This window comes from Argentina silus (assembly GCF_951799395.1).
Source record: "Argentina silus genome assembly, chromosome: 4".
NCBI classification, from domain to species: Eukaryota; Metazoa; Chordata; class Actinopteri; order Argentiniformes; family Argentinidae; genus Argentina; species Argentina silus.
In genome coordinates, this window is record NC_139658.1 from 22,237,797 (window position 1) to 22,245,766 (window position 7,970).

General features: G+C 44.7%; 1 protein-coding gene across 1 annotated transcript in view; it reads left to right on the forward strand.

Moving 5' to 3' along the window:
* Window positions 1–6,211: 6,211 nt before the first annotated feature.
* Window positions 6,212–7,970, forward strand: part of LOC310803395 (semaphorin-3F-like) — a 47,217-nt gene continuing 45,458 nt past the window's right edge. Inside the window, exon 1 of the mRNA XM_083668136.1 lies at window positions 6,212–6,384. The gene's annotated coding sequence lies outside the window, so the exon portion shown is untranslated. The remainder of the gene's footprint in view (window positions 6,385–7,970) is intronic.

A 7,970-nucleotide genomic window follows, 5' to 3' on the forward strand; every position in this document is an offset into this window, starting at 1 on the left:
TTGGCAAGGTGTGTCCAAACTTTTGACTGGTACTCTACATTTGATTGATTGATTGATTGATTGATTGGTTGGATGATTGATTGATTGATTAAATCTAGGCAACAGCCATCAACAATGCTTTTTGTTGAAAGTGTGGATTCATACTCTCTACTATCTCAATATGATATATCTCCCCAACATCTCGTCTCTCAAAGGGAAAGGATCATTACGCAACACGAACGTCTCCCCACCCGCAGTAAATGGCCTAAAAGCGAAAACACACCAAAGCAATTACCGAAAATGGTAATAAGGGCTATTGTGACTATTCCTGCTCTGAACTTTCTAAAAACAGCCTAAGTTTTGAAAAGCCACCCACATTCAAGTTTCCGTCTCTCTTTGCCAGCGGCTCTGTGATGGAGAGGCATGGCTCTGCCCACCGTGGCGTTATCTTTTTCCTATTTAAATGCTAATGAGCGCTCTGCTGCCGTAGTAGTCAAAGTGCGGCGGAGAGACTGTGAATTTTTAATGTCTTATCTCACCGAAAGGTAACGGCTCCTCTCTCTCTCTCACGCTGAGGTTGAGGGATGAGTGCATGTTCACTCATTACATTCAACACAGATGATCTGACCCGCTAAGGGCCATTTTGTGTGTCAGGGTGTGTGTGCGTGTGGCTAGACTGTGTGTGGTATGTGTGTGTGTGTGTGTGTGTGTGTGTGTGTGTGTGTGTGTGTGTGTGTGTCGTGGTATGTGTCTGTCGACAGAGTTAGTGTCTGTGTGTGGTGTGTGTGGCTAGACTGTGTGTGGTGTGTGTGTGGCTAGACTGTTTGTGTCATGGCGTGTGTGGTGTGTTTGTGTGTGTGTGTGTGTGTGTGTGTGTGTGTGGCTAGACTGTGTGTGGTGTGTGTGTGGCTAGACTGTGTGTGTTATGGCGTGTGTGGTGTGTTTGTGTGTGTGTGTGTGTGTGTGTGTGTGTGTGTGTGTGTGTGTGTGTGTGGCTACACTGTGTGTGGTGTGTGTGTGGCTAGACTGTGTGTGTCATGGCGTGTGTGGTTTGTGTGCGTATGTGTGTGTGTGTGTGTGTGTCATGGTATGTGTGTGTCGACAGCGCTCTGTGTGAGTTAGTGTCTGTGTGTGAGTGTGTGTGTGTGTCATGGTGTGTGTGTGTCTGTGTGTGGCCAGCCAAGTATGTTTTTGAATCTCATTTGTATGTGTGTGTGTGTGTGTGTGTGTGTGCGCTCTCCGAAGTGTGTGTGAACGAAAGCCTGTGTGACTGCACTTGTATCTGCACCACATTAATAACCAACACTAGTTAATTACCTCCCAGTCCTGTGGTGAAGCTAGCAGAGGTTAAGGTTGTCACAGCCTGTTAAAAAATGACTCCCCACGTCTGCAATAGTCATTGGCCTCAGTGCGGATGGCAGCAGGTCAGGGGGAAATTCATCAAGTATAATCAAATTCATATGGGAAAATAACCTTTGACCTCCTGGTACCCTGTTCCATTCATTTACATTCCACCCCAGCTCCCGTTCTCCCAAGTAGATCATCTAATGAGTATTCAGTGATATATTCATGCAGTGTATCAGTGTATGTATCATTGTAAATGACTAGAGCAGTTATTGGAGAATATCTTTGTGTGTGTTTATGGTGGCAGAGATGAGGGGAGGCTGGTGGAGGTAGAAATCGGAGGACGGGCTCATTGTAATGCATGGAATGGAATAAGGAAAACACACACACACACATGTTTGATACCATTCCTTGTTCCATTCCACGCATTACAATGATCCTGTCCTCCGATTTGTACCTCCACCAGCCTCCACGGATAGACATGGATTTCACAACAGTACATGGACGTTTGATGTTTCTGAGTAAAGAATGAGACTATGGTGTATCTGTGGGGGGGCGAAGGTTTGACTGAAGTGGGAACTGCAATATGAACCAGGATAAAAAATGATGAGGTTAGCATGTGGTTTCACAACGAGCATGAAGCTAACCTTGATCTAAGAACAACTCCGTTTTTGTGCAATCAGTATGTCTATGAATACATGAATACAGGCAGAGTTACAATAACCTCCAGCAAAATAACCGCTTTTTTTTTTTTTTCAAAAAAGTTTGAAACCACTTGAAACCAAATGATTTCCTCTCATGTTTGAAAGTTGGGGAACCTGAAAGTCAAAGCTTCACAGACATACTCCGACCAGCAGTGTACCCTAAATGGGATTTTTAACTAGGGGAGGCTAGTGGAGGTAGACATGAGAGGACAGGCTCCACACGTTGGTGTGTTCCCTCCTGTTAATAAATAATAATAACATTTTTTTAAAAAGATGCCTTCTGGCATTACGACTGCCAATGGCCCCTGGTGTGAGCATTGATTGCTTTGTCTTATGATGACTGTTTCTCTCGTCATCTCGTCCCACGCTCAAACCCAAGACCATACAGTACGTCAGCTCTTATCCAAACCAGTCACATGATCACCGGCATCGACTGCGTTTTCCCCTCTGCGGCCTGGCCTCCAATCGAGACGCGTCGCTGGTACAACATCTCTCCAGCGGTTTCTGGAGAACCGGAGGACTTCTGGAGGAACGCTGGGAAGCTTGAAGGACGTTCTCAGAGCGAGCGTTCTCCGGAGCGAGCGTTCTCCGAAGCCGTGTCCCGGTAATTACTCCTCTCTTGTCTCACGCAGAATGACAGATGGCTGGCCGTCACAGGGCCAAAGAGGGAAACAATAATAACGTTGATTAAAGGGAAGTAGATAGAGGGAACAAGAGGCAGCTGTTGGCCACACGACAAGAGAGAGAGAGAGAGAGAGAGAGAGAGAGAGAGAGACAGAGAGAGAGAGAGAGAGACAGAGAGAGAGAGAGAGAGAGAGAGAGAGAGAGAGAGAGAGAGAGAGAGAGAGAGGGGGGAATGTGTCAGAGATTGGTGCTCAGTTGGTAGAGCATGGCACTAACAACGCTTAGGTTGTGGGTTTGATTCCTGCTGGGACCATACATACTGACTGCAATGTAAGTTGCTTTGGATGAAAGCGGCAGCTAAATGGTGTATATCATGTGATAGGAAGCACTGTGCCGTCCTTGAAGCTTAAGGTTTTGAGGGATTTTTGAGAGGGTGAACGTCAAAGAAAACCTTGATAACCACGCCCCCCCCAGCCTACCTCTCTCCCCCCTCCAGTTCAAGCAGACACACCACACACCTGCCTACCAGCAACCTGTGTGTGTGTGTGTGTGTGTGTGTGTGTGTGTGTGTGTATGTGTGTGTATACGAGCGTGTGCGCATGCATGCGTGTGTGTGTGTGAAGGGCAGGAGATTGTTCCCATGATTGTGAGACTAGAAATCCGTATGACCTCTGACCTCTGTCCTTTGCACCTTCTGTGTGTGTGGGTGTGTCCATGTAGAAGCCATTATTTCCCAGACCCCCCCTTGCTAAAGTGCGGCGAGGGAAATAAAAACTGCTTTTTACGACCGACGTCTATAGACTATATAGTCTATATAGATTATATCTATATAGTCTACAGACGTGGACTCTCTTCCTCCCTCTCTTGCCAGTATCAAAGCCCTGGGTCACCATGGGAACCCCACTCTTTTCCACAGACCAATATGATAAGTACTTTCCCGTTCCCAGACCGTTCCAGAAGTCCCCCCCGAATGTAATTGAAAATCTCACTCTCAAGCCTCCCACGGGTTTCTTTCCCCTCTCAGCTGGCCTTGGCCTGGCCAGAGATACATGCGTAGGTGTCTCTGAGGGAAGAGGATGTGGCTATGAATCTGACCCATGAGAGGCTCTCCTACAGTAGCTTCAAAACGAATCATTTCTCTCTGTCCTAGAGCAGTTGGCTCTTGAACAATTTCTGATTCGATTTTCAGCGGTGGTCCACTGTGTAGTTGGAGTGGAAGTGGAAAGCGCGTTACAGGCTTTGTGTAGATAATGAAGCGGATATGCACCTGAAGTCTCGTTGGTTATTGCTAAATCATATGGAACAAACTATGGAAAGGGAGAAGCTGTATAATATGCAAAGCACACAGGCCAGCTGAGGTGAAAGGTGTCTGGAGCAGGGGAGGCTGGCGGAGGTAGAAATCGGAGGACGGGCTCATTGTAATGCATGGAACGGAATGAGGAATGGTGGTAAGTGGTAGTAGGCTCAAGATGCCCAAGATGCACACACACACACACACACACACACACACACACACACACACACAGCGCATCTGAATGGATGGCCATAGATGCAAGCAGGAACAGGGGGGATGGATGGGGTTCGATTAAAAGCAGTTTCAGGCTCACTTTGCCCATGAATAGCTCAGATGCCTATCTCTCCCACAGCGGCAGTGTTTCTCTGTCAGACAGTCAAGGTGTTGGAGGCAATCTCCCCTTATCTGCATCTTGGCATTTCTTCAACAGTTTTCTCTGTGAAGAAAACCCTGCGCCCACATTCCTGCTTCAAAGTGCTGCTTCAAAGAGAAATACAACAGCTGTCAAAAACAAATAAAATATTCGCCTCCATTATAAATCACTGCTTTTCCATGCTCGATTTCACTTCTGGCCGGGAATTTTTTTCGACTTAGTTGGTTCAATGGATTTCATGTAATCATTTGAGACGTGGTCCAGGTAATTGGCAGGTTCTTACTGCCCTCGCAAATAGCTATTGTCTCTGTCCCGTGGGCTGGTTGGGAGTGTTACATGTAAACATGGTCGACCACAATGCACTTTCGTCTCTTCCCTGCCCTTTTCAAATGTCAGATCAAAAGCAGTGCGCCATGGGTGGCACAGAACATGTATTTATGCATAACTGACCATCCATTTTTAGTCTGTCTCTCTCTGGCTGTTGTAATGAAAGGGAAGGTTCATGTGAACTAGAGGGAACAGTATTGAACTACTCCTGAACCGTACGTGCATCCCATCTCTCTGTATCTCTGTCTCTGTCTCTGTCTCTGCCTCTCTCTCTCTCTCTCTCTCTCTCTTTCTCTTTCTGTCTTTCTCTTTCTCTCTGTCTTTCTCTCTCTCTCTGTCTCTGTCTGCCTCTCTCTCTCTTTCTCTCTGTCTTTCTCTCTGTGTCTCTGTCTTTCTCTCTCTCTCTCTCTCTCTCTCTGTCTCTCTGTCTCTCTCCCTCCCTCCCTCTCCCCCCTCTCTATCTTTCTCTCTCTGAACTGGTGAACTGTCTCCACACTGGTCTCACTAATCTGACATCAGGTGTGTTTACTCAAATCTGACCAGGCATTCCGCTATGCCGTCATCATGACCTTTCCCCCTTTATCCCATCTGACTCTCGGTTCGGCTTCACTGATGCAAAAAAAGCTGTGGGGGAAGGACACCACAAAATAATTTACAATCTCTGCAAATCAAGGGTCTAGATATGGGATTTCACGAGGTTTTGTTCAAAAGCCGAGGCAAATCTCAGATAATCCGTTGTGCTGTGTATTAAACTCGCAACCGTTTCCTCTGAAATCGTATCGGGATTTCTCTCTCTCTCTCTCTCTCTCTCTCTTTCCAGTGAATTGAGTTTTTCGAGGGTAGAAATGTGTCTTGCATTTTCTGCATCATCCTTCTCTTAGTCCTGTACCGGTGGCACGCTTCCTCACACACGTGCACATTGCGCGCACAACAACTTCAGAGAGTAGGACGAGACAGAGAGCCAATAAAATGACACAGCGATCAGCTCTGGCGCGTTTGAGTGTTTTTATGGAGGGCTGTGTTGGACTACTATTATAAGCTATGCCTCAGTGTCGGCAGGAGTCTGTAAAATGACACAGCACGTTTGAGACACCGAAGCTGCGAATACCGTGGGAATAGAGTCTAAAGCCATTGTGCAAATGCTCTAATGTCTACAGCCAAATTGTTAATAAAAGTTTACAATGAATCAGCATAATCCACATCATATTATGTAGGAGCTTCAATGTGTCAATTTTTGCAGCCAATATTCAACGATGTGTATTACGTTCATGGTGGTTTACCTGTGGCAGCAGGAGGATGCAGCTATGCGGTCCATTGTGCTTCAAAAGAGGCGTTACGGAGCGGGTGATGGGAAGGTAAGCTCCCGCCCCATGGGTGTGTCCTTCCACGGGCCACCGCACTGTATCCACCTGCCAATGCGTCTCCACTCCATAACGGAGCTGTGGGTCCGCCGAGTCTGTGAACTTCAACAACTCCGCTATTTTTAAAGGAATAACACTCTTGAACAAAGTGGGATTTTACTTTAACGAGTGAGGTGAATCGGATAAATATATCGTAATCTTAGGTGATTATATCAAATTGATTTGGTTGCTTTGTGACCGGAGAGTCGTGGAGGATTTCCGCGGCTTCAGCGGTACTGAGGACAGAGAACGAGAATTGAATAGGATCTTGTTGACTGTTTTTCTAAATGACTTTTGTGACTGGAATCTACGTGACTTATAGCGGACAATAACAGACAGGTAGGTCTAACTATTATCTGTCGATGCAAAGTCTACTTTATCAATCAAATCAATGCGTAATTATCTGTGTTCATTGCAGCGGAGTTCTGTTAGATGAGCAGCTTATCAAAACACAATAGCCGACAGTCAAACATAATTAGGGATATATGTAGGGCTACTATTATAAGATATTTATTCATGTTGGCAGTAGTCTGTATTGCTGTAATACGCATCTAATGAAGTGTCACAATAAATAAATTGTGAGCAGCCTAGACACATTTTATAGCACGTCTAACCAATCATAATAATGTTGATTTTAAGTTAATATTTGCAATTTGCAATTTGTATAACAATAATAATTATAATATATATATATATATATATATATATATGTGCAACACAATTAGAATTAGATAATTGCAATAATAATAATAATAATTATTATTATTGCAATTATCTAATTCTAATTGTGTTGCACATAGATACGGTCTATTGTTGCCTCTGGTTTGGAGGGCTGTTCAAAAAGTCCCCATACTGTGATATTGTGTCGTACATTGGGCTTGAACACTCTTGATAAACTAATTCAAACTAATGCGAGAAGCACTCTTGCATGTGTGTTATCGGTGTTCGTGTTTTCAGTGACTTCACCTATAGTGAGCGTTCACGTCCAACAGTAGTCTGTGAAGCTGCGTTCTATGTGTAGGTAGATTTAAGACAGTCAGTGGACTAGCTGGATATTGCTCTTTGTTCTGTTGTGAAACCGAGCATTTTTTTTAAATTCACGTTTCAAGTGAATTACCTTGGAGAGGGGTGGGATTGCACTGCCTCGACTCTCCATTGTAATGCAATTGTATCATTTATGACCATGACACAAACCCGGTCAACTCTAATCCCGGGCAGGGATTAGAATAAGAAATGTTTAGCCATACGCAATGCCTAGTAAATAATTTCCAAGTTCCGTCACGCTTTATTTTGACCAAATGCTTTAACGTGGAATGTTACGCTCGGACGTCTCCTCTACCTGGAGGGCTGAAGTCCTTCGGAACGTGATCCTAAATCCTGCCTGTCAGCTTGACCCCATACCCTGTTGACCCGCGTTTACAAGCAGAACAGTGCCATGCAGCACGGATTAAATGACAAACGCAGGTCAAAGTAGACTTTATAGGCTCCAAGCCCCATGAATCAGTTTCTACATATTTATGTAGAATATGTATTTACATTCTTAATGCGGTGTTAGGCCTACCTCTTTGATGTGCATTGTTAATTAGGCTTTCGTTATTCCACACGGTGCCATGCAGTAGGGATTAAATGACAAACGCAGGTCTTAAAGTGGACTTTATAGGCTCCAAACCCCATAAATCAGCTTCTACATATTTATGTAGAATATATATTTACATTCCTAATGCGGTGTTAGGCCGACCCCTTTCCTATCTATTGTTAATTAGGCTTTCATTATTTAACACTGTGCTAACTTTGACCCTGTAGCTGTCACGGACTATGACCTATAACCGTATGTATTAAATGGGATGCAGTTCGACTATAGTGTATCCATTAATTATCGTTAAAGAAATTAAAGTGGTCAGCTAGGCCTTGATCCTACTTTACAT